Source organism: Globicephala melas, chromosome 1, assembly GCF_963455315.2.
Source record: "Globicephala melas chromosome 1, mGloMel1.2, whole genome shotgun sequence".
Taxonomy (NCBI): Eukaryota; Metazoa; Chordata; class Mammalia; order Artiodactyla; family Delphinidae; genus Globicephala; species Globicephala melas.
In genome coordinates, this window is record NC_083314.1 from 56052676 (window position 1) to 56067749 (window position 15074).

General features: G+C 38.9%; 1 protein-coding gene and 1 non-coding gene across 3 annotated transcripts in view; one reads left to right on the plus strand and one right to left on the minus strand.

The window, feature by feature from the left end:
- The window catches only part of TNFSF18 (TNF superfamily member 18), a 389686-nt gene that overhangs the window by 62324 nt on the left and 312288 nt on the right, over nt 1–15074 (plus strand). The window lies entirely within an intron of this gene.
- Nucleotides 7170–7242, minus strand: TRNAK-UUU (transfer RNA lysine (anticodon UUU)). Its single transcript has one exon. It is a non-coding gene; the product is annotated as a tRNA-Lys (tRNA).

Sequence of the window (15074 nt, forward strand, 5' to 3'; positions counted from 1 at the left end):
CTTAGTTATATAAAATCGCTCAGACTAAATTTTACTTAATACAAGAAGAACAAAGTACATGTAATTATTTTGATTTATAGATGAGGAAAAGGGCACAAAGAAGTTAAGTAATTCGTCCCAAATCACATAACTTGTTGGTGCCAGAGCCTAGGTGTAACACAGGACTGTGGGATTCTATACCCATGAAGGGCAAAGTTGAGAGAAATACAGTCGTCCCTTTGTATCTGCCGGGCATTTAATCCTTGGATGCTCACGTCCTTTACGGTTGGCCCTCTGGTTCTGTGGATTCTGTTGATGCATCTGTGGATTCAATCAACTGAGGATGGAGTATTTTTACAGCAGTGGGAGGAGACACCATCTATTCACACCCTTCTCGAAGGCTTCATTATTGTATGTTTTGAGTATTTGTGTAATTGTAAAGTAGCTCAATGGATTTATCCGTGTGCTTCAAGTTTTACCAGCTGACCCCTTCCCCACAAAGGCGAAGCAAATGGGTGGAATAAATGAGGGCTGGTCTCCAACACCTGGCTGACCAGGTGAGGCTGCTGACCAGGTAAGGCTGCTGATCAGCAGCATTGGCCCAACCATGTTAGAAAGCTAAATTGTCCCCAAACCCAGTCGGAACCTGCGTTTCAATAAGGTCCCCAGGTAAAATCTGAGAAGTCCTAAGAGAAGGCAAAACTGTTTGTTGTGTGTAGTAAAGAGCCTGATCTAGGCAGCAGGGGTCCCCTGTGCTTGCACAGTTGCGGTATTTTCCTGACTGAGGGAGTCGGAATTCTGGGTGAAAATTACTCACCCTCGGTGAGGGGGTAAGGGCTGCTACACTTCCCCCTCAGGGTGTGCACTGGAAGTTCATCCCTGCTACATCCATCATCCAGGAGTTAGATGGGCTTCTGTATTTATTTTTATTTATTTTTACTTTTTGCGGTACATGGGCCCCTCACTGCTGCGGCCTCTCCCGTTGCAGAGCACAGGCTCCGGACGCGCAGGCTCAGCGGCCACGGCTCACGGGCCCAGCCACTCCGCGGCACGTGGGATTCTCCCGGACCAGGGCACGAGCCCGCGTCCCCTGCATCGGCAGGCGGACTCCTAACCACTGCGCCACCAGGGAAGCCCCCTGTATTTATTTTTACGCACATCCTTTGGAGTCCTACCACCGTCAATCCTTAGATACCAGCACCACGTGGGCTCACTTAGGCTCATAACTGTCACAGCATAACGGGGGTCTCCCCATTGACCAAGTCCCTCTCCAATAAACATGTTTGAATGTTGCCTCACATTGTTGGAGGAAGGCAGTAACAGTGGGTAGTAAAATTGGATCTTGATATCCGTCTTCCACTTTTGCATGAGAAGATGACATGGACAACTGGTGAGTGTATTTTTTGACTGTTCTTGGCCCCAGCGACCTTCTCCCTTGAATTTTTGTTTAACCACCAATTTAGAGCTTCTTAGGTTAGTTTTATGGTTCATTGTTGATTTGTGAGTTTTAGATATGCAACTCTGACAAAATTGTCATCATCTGGAGTATATGATGGATTATGGATTTTTAAAAATTAAGGATTATGTCTTTTTTCATTTAAATTAGAATTTATTGAAGTATAACACGTATAAAGAAAAGAGCAGAAATCTTAAGTGTACAGGGTGAGGGGATACATAAAGGATATACAGCCAGCACCCAGATCAGGAAACAATACTAGAACTGCAGAAACTCCTCACCACTTTCTTCTATCACTATTTCCCCATTATCCTCCCACCAGGGTAACCAAAGTCCTCACTTCTCATACTGTAGATTAGTTTTGCATGTGGGAGCCATATTTTTATATCAGAAAAAAATACTTGATTTAAAATATTATAAATCAGTAAAAGCAAATGTTGTTCAGGGAATACACAGTAGTTCAGTTACAAATTCTGTAGTCCTTGGCTTTACCTGTAAATGTTGGAAGATTTTTAATTTAATTTTGTCTTCTTATTTTGAAATAATTTCAGACTCAAAGAAAAGTTGCAAGAATAGTATAATAACCTTTTTTCCCGAACCACTGAAGGGGACGTTGCTGGCATCATTACCCTGTCACCCACCCCCTGCCAGTATTTTAATGTGTCCCTCACAGGTACATCCTACTACATAATAGTAGTACAACCATCAAAATCAGGAAAATAACACTGATACATTATTACCGTATAATCTGCAGACACAGTAAGTTTCACCCACAAGTCCAGGGTTGCATATTGCATTTAGTTGTCACCTCTCCTTTAGTCTTCTTCGAAGTAGGGGAGTTTCTCAATCTTCCCTCAATTTTCAGGGCCCTCACAGTTAATTATATCGCAGGGCAGATATTTCTGTGGAATGTACCTCAATTTGAATTTGTCTGATATTTTCTCATAATTAGATTTAGGTCACGCTTTAAAATATTTATTTTTGGCAAGAACATCACAGCAGTGATGGTCTTCTCATTGCCTCCAATAGGTGGTGCACGATTCTAATTTGTTTTATCAGTGGTGAGGTTCACTTTGATCAGGTTTCCTCATTGTAAAAGTATTCTTTTCCCCTTTATAATTAGTATTTTGTGGGAGGTATTTTCGTAGTATTTGAATATCTCATTCTGCATCAAATGTTCACCCATCCATTTTAGAATCCATTGATTATTCTTGTCTGAATCAATATTATGATGATGATTGCCAGATTGTGATTTTCTTCTTTTTTTTAAATGTATTTATTTATCTATCTATCTATTTATTTATGGCTGTGTTGGGTCTTCGTTGCTGCACACGGGCTTTCCCTAGTTGCGGCGAGCAGGGGCTACTCCTCCTTGCGGTGTGCGGGCTTCTCGTTGCGGTGGCTTTTCTTGTTGTGGCTCTCGGGCTCTAGACCACAGGCTCAGTAGTCACGGCACACGGGCTTAGTTGCTCCGCGGCATGTGGGATCTTCCCGGACCAGGGATTGAACCTGTGTCCCCTGAACTGGCAGGCAGATTCTTAACCACTGTGCCACCAGGGAAGCCCAAGATCATGATTTTCTAATTTAACTTCTACATTGATTCATTAATTCATTCTTAATTCATTCTACATTTATCAATTGGCATTCTGCTGTAAGGAAAAGCTTTCTCTTCTCCTTATTAATCAATTAATGAATTTATTCATTTATATCAGTATGGCCTCATGGATTCCTATTTTATTTATTGGGTTCTAATCTGTTATCATCATTATTTATCAAATCTGTTATCACATTATCCCAAGTTGGCAGTGCTTCCCTTGATCCACCTTGCTCAGGCTCTGACATTCCACACCGGACTGTGCTAATATCCTCTGCATCCTGCTTGGCCCCCACCCCAGGCTGTTGCTTCTGCTTCCCTATCCTTCCCAGAGGCCCTCCTCACTCCCAGTAGCTTCTTGATGGGCCACCACCACCACCTTTGCTGCCTTGTGTAGACATCTGCCTTACTCCACTTGGGCTTGGATAGCCTGCACTGAGCAGTGAGGCCACCCTCCTCGTGCACTTCCACTCGGCTATCCTGCCTTGCCATCATTATGGTAATGCCAACCCACAATTAGATTCCCTCCTCGCTCTTCTCAGATCCTAATACCTCTCACTGCTGTCACAGTCCCTTCACATAGATGCCTTCCTCACCCCATCACCACAGGCCCCCCACGTGGAAGCTCTCCAGAAATACCCTTCAAGACTCTCACACCCTCTCACACCTGGAATCCCACCCACCTATCGTGCTCAGCCCCTGAATAATTTTCAGGAGAGAAGGCAGGAAAGCAGAGGCTGTAGTGCGGCTGACTTCTGTGTAAGGCACAGTAGACACGGTACTTTCGGGGGCCCACCACGATGTTGTAGTTTTAATTTCTTTTAAATTCAGAAGAAATAATGAATATAATAATGATGAATATAATAATGAATCCAGCCTGAGTATGTATGTGTTTATATTAATGCAAAATAAGACTTTTATTATTTTTTTAATGGAGAAAGGGACCCATGAAGGCAGAAGTGCCTAGAGCCCATGAAAAGTGCCTAGGATTCAGCCTTCTCTGTCTTGGTTAGCTTTGTAGGCCCAGTTCTTGGAAGAGTTTCTGAACATAGCATCTATTCAGTAAATGGTTGTGAAATTAGTGAATGAGTAAGTGGTTGAACATTGCAGCTTATATTTCTTTTTATTTTAAATTAATTTTTACTGGAGTGTAGTTGCTTTACAATGTTGTGTTAGTTTCTACTGTACAGCAAGGTGAATCAGCTATACGTATATATATATATCCCCTCTTTTTTGGATTTCCTTCCCATTTGGGTCATTGAGTAGAGTTCTCTGAGCTATACAGTAGGTTCTCATTAGTTATCTATTTATACATAATATCAATAGTGTATATATGTCAATTCCAATCTCCCAATTCACCCCACCCCACCTTTCCCCCCATGGGTGTCCATATTCTCTACGTCTGTGTCTGTATTTCTGCTTTGCCAATAAGATCATCTATACCGTTTTTCTAGATTCCACATATATGCATTAATATCTGATATTTGTTTTTCTCTCTGACTTACTTCACTCTGTATGACAGTCTCTAGGTCCATCCACAACTCTACAAACAACCCAATTTCATTCCTTTTTATGGCTGAGTAATATTCCATTGTATATATGTACCACATCTTCTTTATCCATTCCTCTGGCGATGGATGGACATTTAGGTTGCTTCCATGTCCTGGCTCTTGTAAATAGTGCTGCAATGAACATTGGGTTGCATGTGTTTTTTTGAATTATGTTTCTCTCTGGGTATATGCCCAGTAGTGGGATTGCTGGGTCATATTGTACTTCTATTTTTAGTTTTTTAAGGAACCTCCATACTGTTTTCCATAGTTGCTGTATCAGTTTACATTCCCACCAAGAGCACAAGAGGGTTCTCTTTTCTCCACACCCTCTCCAGCATTTGTTGTTTGTAGATTTTCTGATGATGCCCATTCTAACTGGTGTGAGGTGATACCTCATTGTAGTTTTGATTTGCATTTTTCTAATAATTAGTGATGCTGAGAAGCTTTTCATGTGTTTGTTGGCCATCTGTATGTCTTCTTTGGAGAAATGTCTGTTTAGGTCTCCTGATCATTTTTTGATTGGGTTGTTTGCTTTTTTGATATTGAGTTCCATGAGCTGTTTGTATATTTTGGAGATTAATCCTTTCTCCATTGATTTGTTTGCAGATATTTTCTCCCATTCTGAGAGTTGTCTTTTTGTCTTATTTATGGTTTCCTTTGCTGTGCAAAAGCTTTTAAGTTTAATTAGTTCCCATTTGCTTATTGTTGTTTTTATTTCCATTACTCTAGGAGGTGGGTCAAAAAAGATCTTGCTGTGATTTATGTCAAAGAGTGTTTTTCCTATGTTTTCCTCTAAGAGTTTTATAGTGTCCTGTCTTACATTTAGTTCTTTAATCCATTTTGAGTTTATTTTTGTATATGGTGTTAGGTGGTGTTCTAATTTCATTCTTTTACATGTAGCTGTCCAGTTTTCCCAGCACCACTTATTGAAGAGACTGTCTTTTCTCCATCGTATATTCTTGCCTCCTTTGTCGTAGATTAGGTGATCATAGGTGCATGGGTTTATCTCTGGACTTTCTATCCTGTACCATTGATCTATATTTCTGTTTTTGTGCCAGTACCATACTGTCTTGATTACTGTAGCTTTGTAGTATAGTCTGAAGACAGGGAGTCTGATTCCTGCAGCTCCATTTTTCTTTCTCAAGATTGCTTTAGCTATTCAGGGTCTTTTGTGTGTCCATATACACTGTAAAATTTTCTGTTCTAGTTCTGTGAAAAATGCCATTTGTACTTTGATAGGCATTGCATTGAATCTGTAGATTGCTTTGTGTAGAATAGTCATCTTGATAATATTAATTCTTCCAATCCAAGAATATTATATATCTCCCCATCTGTTTGTGTTGTCTTTGATTTGTTTCATCAGTGTCTTATGGTTTTCTGCATGCAGGTCTTTTGCCTCCTTAGGTAGGTTTATTCCTAGGTATTTTGTTCTTTTTGTTGCAGTGGTAAATGGGATTGTTTCCTTAATTTCTCTTTCTGATCTTTCATTGTTAGAGTATAGGAATGCAAGAGATATCTGTGTATTAATTTTGTATCCTGTGACTTTACTAAATTCGTTGATTAGCTGTAGTAGTTTTCTGGTGACATCTTTAGGATTTTCTATGTATAGTATTATGTGATCTGAAAACAGTGACAGTTTTAGTTCTTCTTTTCCAATTTGGATTCCTTTTATTTCTTTTTCTTCTCTGATTGCTGTGGTGAGGAATTCCAAGACTATGTTGAATAATAATGGTGATAGTGGACAACCTTGTCTTGTTCCTGATCTTAGAGGAAATGCTTTCAGTTTTTCATCATTGAGAATGATGTTAGCTGTGAGTTTGTCACATATGGCCTTTATTATGTTGAGTTAGGTTCCCCCTGTGCCCACTTTCTGGAGAGTTTTTATCATAAATGGGTGTTGAATTTTGTTGAAAGCTTTTTCTGCATCAATTGAGATGATCATGTGGATTTTATTCTTCTGTTTGTTAATATGGTATATCACATTGATTGATTTGCATATGTCGAAGAATCCTTGCATCCCTGGGAGTGGCTAATATTTCTTATTTTTCCCATGGCAGATAAGACTAGAACAGAGTAAATAATATTTGCTGATGGCCTATTTACTAGAAAGTGTGTTTTTTCCCCTAATATTTCAAAGCTATCCATATATTCATCCATTCATTCAAATATTTCCTGAGTACCTATTATATGCCAAGGCCCTGCTTCCTTTTTGTGTGCCAGGCGGGATTGAGAAATGTCTACTTTAGTCTTAAGAGGGCAGGATGTGTCTATAAGCCCTGAACTAACCAGCCAGCGTGGGAATTGAACTGGCCCCACCTCTTTAGCAAAGCTCTCTAAATCATGGGGTCCACAGGTCAAAAATACATTAAGTTAATCCTCTAGGTGCAATAATACACATCTTTGCTCCATGAAGCCTTTTCTACACCATTGAGATTAGCTAACTCTATCTTTTCTCAGTATGAGTCAGTCAGAAATGCACACATCATCATAACTGGTTTAGTTTCCAATACTGTCAGTTGCTTTTTTTTTAAGTTTTTAATTTAAACTTTTTTTTTTTTTTGGCCATGCTATGTGGCTTACAAGATCTTAGTTCCCCAACCAGGGATTGAACCTGGGCCCACAGCAGTAAAAGCGCCGAGTCCTAACCACTGGACCACCAGGGAAGTCCCTGCTTTTGAAACAGTAGAACTTGGTTTTATTGATAAGGTACAATGTGAATTGGATGAGATGTTTGGGGCCAGAATTGTTTACCATCTACTATTTTTATGGAGAATGTACTTATTCCAGTCTCACTAATTTATACATATCACAGTTCATGGTGGATAAAGTTAAATTTTCCTCTGCACTGACTCTGACAAGGCACTTGGCAAACACAATAACAACATAAACATGATTGTATAAGTAATGCTTAATATACATAAAATAATATAGCACTTTAAAATACCCTTGAGTATTTTAGCATAAAAGCTTCCATTCGAACCCTTACAATGTTCTAGGTCAGTGGTTTTCAAACTGACACATGGCCAAATCCAGCCTACCGCCTGTTTTTGTATGGCCTGTGAACTAAGAATGTTTTTTACATATTTAAGTGGTTGAAAAAAAATGAAAAGAAGAATATTTTGTATGTGAAGATTATATTAAATTCAAGTTTCAATATCCATAAGTAAAGTTTTATTGGTCCCAGCCACACCTGTTTGCTTATGTATTATCTGTAGCTGCTTTCGAATTATGAGGGCAGAGTTAAATAGTTGCAACAGAGACCATATGGTCCACAAAGCCAAGATGTTTGCTCTCTGATACTTTATAGAAAAGTTTGCCTCTTTCTGTTCTGGGTACATCAGTGATACATCAGTGATCATCAGTGATACATTGTGATACATCAGTGAACAAAACAAAGATCCTTGTATAGGAGGAGGTCGTTGAGAGGACATCACTGCCAGTTGACCCTAGAGCTAGACCTGGGCAATTGAAGCCTCCTTACCCTCTGCCCTGTCCTTGGAATATATATTCCACCCACACCGTCCCATAGCTGGAGCTGTTTCAAAGATGCAGTCTTAAAAATGTAAGGTGTTGTTAAGACCATCTGGACTGTGTATGTGGCTGAACCCCATTAAAGCATCTATATAAACTTTTTTAAAAAATTAATTAATTAATTTATTTTTGGCTGTGTTGGGTCTTCGTTTCTTCGTGCGAGGGCTTTCTCTAGTTGCGGCGAGTGGGGGCCACTCTTCATTGCAGTGAGCGGGCCTCTCACTGTTGCGGCCTCTCTTGTTGTGGAGCACAGGCTCCAGATGCGCAGGCTCAGTAGTTGTGGCTCACCCAGTTGCCCCACAACCTGTGGGATCCTCCCAGACCAGGGCTCGAACCCATGTCCCCTGCATTGGCAGGTGGATTCTTAACCACTGCACCACCAGGGAAGCCCTATATAAACTTTTAAGGTTCTAGCAGGCAGATGTGGAAATCTATGACAAGACTTGTATATAAGTTCCCTTGCTTAGTAAATCTGCCACCTACATTTAATAGGGGAAGATAGTAAATGGTAAATGTAAGTAAATTATATATAGTATGTTAGAATGTGATAAATGTGCTGGAAAAAAAAGTAGAGGAGGGTAAAGTGGATAGTGATTTTTTTGATGGGGAAGTTGATGTTACATTTGAAAGAGAGCAATTAGGGTAGACCTACCAAAAGGAGGAATATTTGAGCAAAGACTTGAAAGAGTTGAGGAAGTGAGCCATGTGGGTGTGCCGGGGGGAAAGCATTCTAGGCCAGAAGGATAATGGTAGCTCCTCATGGGGTTGTTATGTAGGTTAAATGAATTAATACATTTAACTGAAAATAGTGCCAGGCACATGATAGGTAAATTCTCAAAAAATCATTCTTCTTCAGTACCAGCTGGTTGTAGTTGCTACTTTCCTCTCTGCAGTCGGCTGCTGCACTGGGTTACTCTCGGTAGACAGTCACTGTAGCAGAGGGGCTCTATACATGTGTAAAAGTACACGGGGTCCTGTCCCAGGATTAGCTCCCATTCCTGGGGATTAGCTCTTAGGGACAAAACATGGTCCCAGGAGGTATCATTTCTGTGGTTTGCATAATTACAAAACACAGGTCTGAGAGTCTGTCATCACACAGAGTCAAAGGGTTTTGCCCCACCATCACACAAAAAGTCAGTAGTGAGGCTTCAATAGACACGGGGTCTCTTGCTTCCAAGTCTAGTGCTCTCTGTTCTTGGTCTTTACTCCACTCCTTGCAATAACCTCCTCTTATACATCTTATTTCTTCCAGTAAATTTTCAGGTCTCTGTGCAAAGGACCACGTCTTATTCATTTCTGTTTTCCTCTGCAGAATCGGGCGCTAAACAAACAAACAAAAACTCAAAACTGGTGAAAGAATACTCAGTACTTTTACATGTTTGATGATACCATTTCAAATCTTAATTGCTATGTGTGTAAATCTGTCAGAAGATGTTATTGTGGAACTGATTGTCCTTCGTTCCCTGTGCCTATATAAAGCACGGGGAGATAGATTGTCCTACAAACTAGGGAGTTCCCAGACATTCACCATTTTCAAATTTATGTTGCTAAGTATCATATGAAGATCCTGGAGCATAAAAATACATTCATGAGCTTTGGGCTTTGATGATCTCCACAAGGCTATGAGATAAGAGATGGCATTTCCAGGACGAAATAATTAGGCAGATGATGCAGGACAAATACCCGGTTATCCTTTATCTTAGTCCAGAGTGGCTCTCAAAATATGGTCTACAGAACAGCAGCATCAGCATCACCTGAAAACTTGTTAAAAATGCAAATTCTCAGGCCTCACCTCAGACTCACTGAAACTGAAATTCTGGGCTTGGGGCCCAGCAATCTGTGTTGGAACAAGCTGTCCAGATGATTTTGAGGCACACTAAAGTTTGAAAGTCACTGACCACTCATTTGTCTTTATAGATTTCCAGCCAGGACTCTCCCTGCCCTGCCAAGTGCCTAAGCTATGTGTTGGATGAACAAGGAGCTTCTTTTGTAGACCTTGGTAATGACCTTGAGGCAGGAAAGCCCTCTGGGGAAAGTTGAGATTGTACCACTTTTACAGTTGTCTTAACATATTCTCTCAGGCTAATGAAGGTAGGATACACATTGGAGTGAAGAAAAGCGCAGGGCATTGCATAATTAGGTCAGACGTTGAAATAAAGGGAGCTTTAAAATCTTAAAATATTACCTCTGTCTGGGCTTTGGTTGTGGCTGGATGTGTATACCAGCTGGGCTGTGACAGGAATAGTGTGGAATTCCAAAAGCTCTGCTCTAGTTTGGGTGGGCTATTTGAAACCTCCTCTTGCAAAGTGCAGAAGGACAATTAACATTAGATAAAGTGCCTTTCCAGGTTCTTATGACAAATCAGCCTGTAGGAAGTACAGGTATTAATCATTTCGATCTTGCGGGATTGCAAATGTAGTGTACCTTTGGCTGAGGTATGAGAAGAATAACCTAGGAATGCATCTTTGACCTAGGATAAAAGACACTGACAAATTTTACCCCTCAATATAAAATTTCTGAGCACAGGAAATGAGGCTTAGAATTTGAGACAAATTATAAAAATATTGTTGTAAAGAAGCCATGGTTTTTCAAGGCAATATTAACAAAGCAAGTACAAGTGAACAGTAAGAAAACGAGAGAGCTCTAGCACCACAAGCTTTACATTGGCCACATTTACAAGGCAAAAATAATGATCTAATCAGTTCTGACAAACAGTTGGCCATATGATATGACATCATCAACAATTTTTGAAAAATGGATTTATTATTAATAATGAGCTTTGCCCAAATATATAGTGTGCCTTGAAATATAAACAATAGAATGAGGCCAGCTTGATTAGCAAGAATTTTGAAAACAGAAACATGAAGCAACCATTTCAATGATGTTTAAAGTCATGCAAACCTCAGGCCATTATAACATTTCACCAAACTCACTGATACAATTTTAGAAGTCATTTAGAAGTTTCTTGCTTGTAATGTCGAAAGACAAAAAGCTACATACCATGAGGGAAAAGCATATGCTTCCTGCTGAAATATAAATATTTGAAATAATTCAAAGGAAAAATGGCATGAAATTAAATTTCATTCTTTGTCAGGAAATAGTATTGGAAATGTATGGAAAATACTGCTGCATATCATACGAAGAAAGAATTATTATGACACATTACTCAGTATGGGATGCTTGTTATACAAATTGGATGAAAGTAAAGATGTTTCTCATATCTCAGCTAATGGTAAGTGCTAGATTTTGTTTCAGGAGTGGAATTCAGGAAGAACTACATACTTGAATGAATTACTAAAGGAAAGATATACAGATATTAATTGTATATGATTTACTTAAAAGCATCTTTCTCTAGGAAAACTGTATCCTACTTTTAAACTATCTTCTTTGGATGAGTCTCAGAAACACCACTCTCACCATTTCATCAATTAAACTACCAATTTTTCACCACAGTGTAGAAGAATCTCCTGGTGGCAGCTGTGAGCCCTCAGGGCCAAAGAGTGGGATTTTGTGCTCTGCTAAGGGGAGTGAACATTATACTAGCGGCACGTGGATCAGATTTATTTTGGATAGTCATAAGCTGGAGGTGACAAAGGGCCCAGAAGGGGCAAGTCAGAGGCAGGGACAGGTGGGAAGCAGTGAAAATGATCGGATGACAGATGACGGCATCCTGAGCTAGGGACGTGGCGGATGACACAGGATGTTGAGTGAGGGTGAGAGAAAGTCAGGAATGGCTCCCAGGCTCCTGGCAGTGAGTTAGGGAGGGAGGACTTCTGGAATAGAATTCTGGGAATAGATACAGGAGGCAGGCTGTGCTTTCAGCAGAATCTTAGTTGTGGAGCACCCTTCCTGCATTTAGGGCTCACCTCCCTACTGCATCCAGGTATCCTCCCATATTCGGGTGTCCTCCCGCATAGGGCCAGTGGGACATTAGGAGGTACATTAGGAGGTCGGTGCCTCATGCCCATCTCTGGCTATCCAGACCTTCCTTCCCCACCCAGTCTCTAACTGTGGTACTCCACTAGGGCCTCAGCTCCTCCAGTGTTCCCGTGTGTCTCATAACATTTTCTTCCTCACTATCCCCACCAAACATGCATTCCCTCCCAGCTCTGGGTTAGGGAAATAAAATGGCCTGACTACAGGATGGAAACTCCAAAATTTAGGGCCTTGTGATTACATTTCAACTTCGGGGTGAAATCCCTTTCTTTAAGTAGTGTTAATGGTGATCATAAGTGGTTTTGTGAAATGTTTATTTATAGTTAAGAATTGTGGATGGTATGGTTATAATTTTTAAATATTAAACTAAATATAAGGCTTTTTCTTCTATTATTGCCCAAACTATTTTCCATCCAAACTGCCTGATTTAGCAGTTATGGATGGGCTTTCTTATATTGCTTGTCCAATCTGAGGAAAGTCTGATTTTTTGCCTCCTTTTTTTTTTTTCCTAAGAATAAGTTTCTTGAGAAAGATTTTTTCTGTTTAATTTCAGTATCACCTCTCAACAAATATATGTTCAATGAGCGACAATGAATGAATGAATAGGCTTTTGGGACTTAAGCTAATAATAACACAGATAATAATTACCAGTTGGTGAATGTCAAGCAATGTACTATAATTTAAAACTATTATTTCTAATTCTTAAAAAAGTACTCTAATGCAGACAGTTGCTTGGAGGGTGGAGATGGGGTTTACAAGTAGTTTTTTCTTTTCCCTTTGTAGGTTTCTCTCTTCCAGTTGACCGTGGTAAAACTTAGTTTGGTTGTACAACAATAGTCCTGTGTTTATTAACATTTATTTAAGTTTGGAAATTTTTTCTTTCTTTTTTTATTGAAGTAGAGTTGATTTACAATATTATATTAGTTTCTGGTGTACAACATAGTGATTCAATATTTTTATAGATTATACTCCACTTAAAGTTATTATAAAATATTGGCTATATTCCCTGTGCTGTAATCACATCCTTGTATCTTACTTGTTTTATACCTAGTAGTTTGTACCTCTTTAATCTCTACCCCTATCTTGCCCCTCCCCATTTCCCTCTCCCCACTGGTAACCACTAGTTTGTTCTACGTATCTGTGAGTCAGTTTCTTATATTTATTTGTTTGTGTTATTTTTTAATTCTACATATAAGTGATAACACACAGTATTTGTCTTTCTGACTTTTTTCACTAAGCATAATATTCTCTAGGTCTATCCATGTTGATGCAAATGACAAAATTTCATTCTTTGTGGCTGAATAATATTCCATTGTGTGTGTGTGTGACTGTATGTATACACCACATCTTCTTTATCAATTCTTCTGTTGATGATCACTTAGATTGCCTCCATATCTTGGCTATTTTAAATACTGCTACTATGAACATTGGGGTGCGTATATCTTTTTGAATTATCATTTTCATTTTTTTAGGATATATACCCAGGAATGGAATTGCTGGATCATATGGTAGTTCAATTTTTAATTTTTTGAAGAACCTCCATACCGCTTTCCGTAGTGGCTGCACCAATTTACATTCCCACCAACAGTGTACAAAGGTTGCCTTTTCTCCACATTCACACCAGTGTTTGTTATTTGTGGTCTTTTTTGATGATAGCCATTCTAACAAGAGTGAGATGATATCTCATTGTGGTTTTGATTTGCATTTCTCTGATGATTAGCGATGTTGAGCATCTTTTCATTTTCCGTTGGTCACCTGTATGTCTTCTTTGGAAAAATGTCTATTCAGTTCTTCTGTCCAGCTCTTAATTGAGTTGTTTGCTTTTTTTGATATTGAGTTGTATGTGCTGTTTATATATTTTGGATATTAACCCCTTATCAGTCATATCCTTTGCAAATATTTTCTGTCATTCATTGTCTTTTTGTTTTGTCAGTGGTTTCCTTTGCTGTGTGAAAGCTTTTAAGTTTAATTACTTCCCATTTGTTTATTTTTGCTTCTGTTTCCTTTGCCTGAGGAGAAAGATCCAAGAAAATATTGCTATGATTTATGTCAAAGAGTGTTTGCCCGTGTTTTGTTTTAGGACTTTTATGGACTCCGGTCTTCAGTTAGGTCTTTAATTCATTTTGACTTTATTTTTGTAGATTGAGTGAGAAGATGTTCTAATTTCATTCTTTTACATGAACTGTCAGTATTCTCAGCAAAACTTATTGAAGAGACTGTCTTTTCCACATTGTATATTTTTGCCTCCTTTGTCATAGATTAATTGATCATAAGAGTGTGAGTTAATTTCTGGGCTTTTTATTGTTCCATTGATCTATGTGTCTGTTTTTGTGCCAGTGCCATACTGTTTTGGGTGCTATAGCTTTGTAGTATAGTCTGAAGTCAGGGAGCATGATACCTCCAGCTTTGCTCTTTTTTCTCAAGGTTGCTTTGGCTAATTGGGGGTCTTATGTGGTTCCATATAAATTTTAAGATTATTTGTTTCAGTTCTATGAAACATGTCATGGGTATTTTGATAGGGATTGCATTCAGTCTGTAGATTGCTTTGGATAGTATGGACATTTTAACAATATTATTTCTTCTAATCTATGAACACAGGATATCTTTCCAGTTCTTTGTATTATCTTCAATTTCCTTCATCAGTGTTTTATAGTTTTCAGAGTAAATGTCTTTCAACTCCTTGCTGAGTTTTATTCCTAAGCATTTTCTTTTTGATACAATTTTAAATACAATTGTTTTCTTGCTTTCTCTTTCTGATATTTACTATTAGTGTATAGAAAAGCAACAGATTTCTGTGTATTAATCTTTTATCCTGTAACTTTATTGAATTCATTTATTAGTTCTAATAGTTTTTTGGTGGAGACTTTAGGTTTTTCTATAAATAGTATCATGTCATCTGCAAATAGTGACAGTTTTACTTCTTCCATTCCAATTTGGATGCCCTTTATTCTTTAACTTGTCTGATTTCTCTGGCTAGGACTTCCAATACTGTGTTAAATACAAGTAGTGAGAGTGGACATTCTTGTTT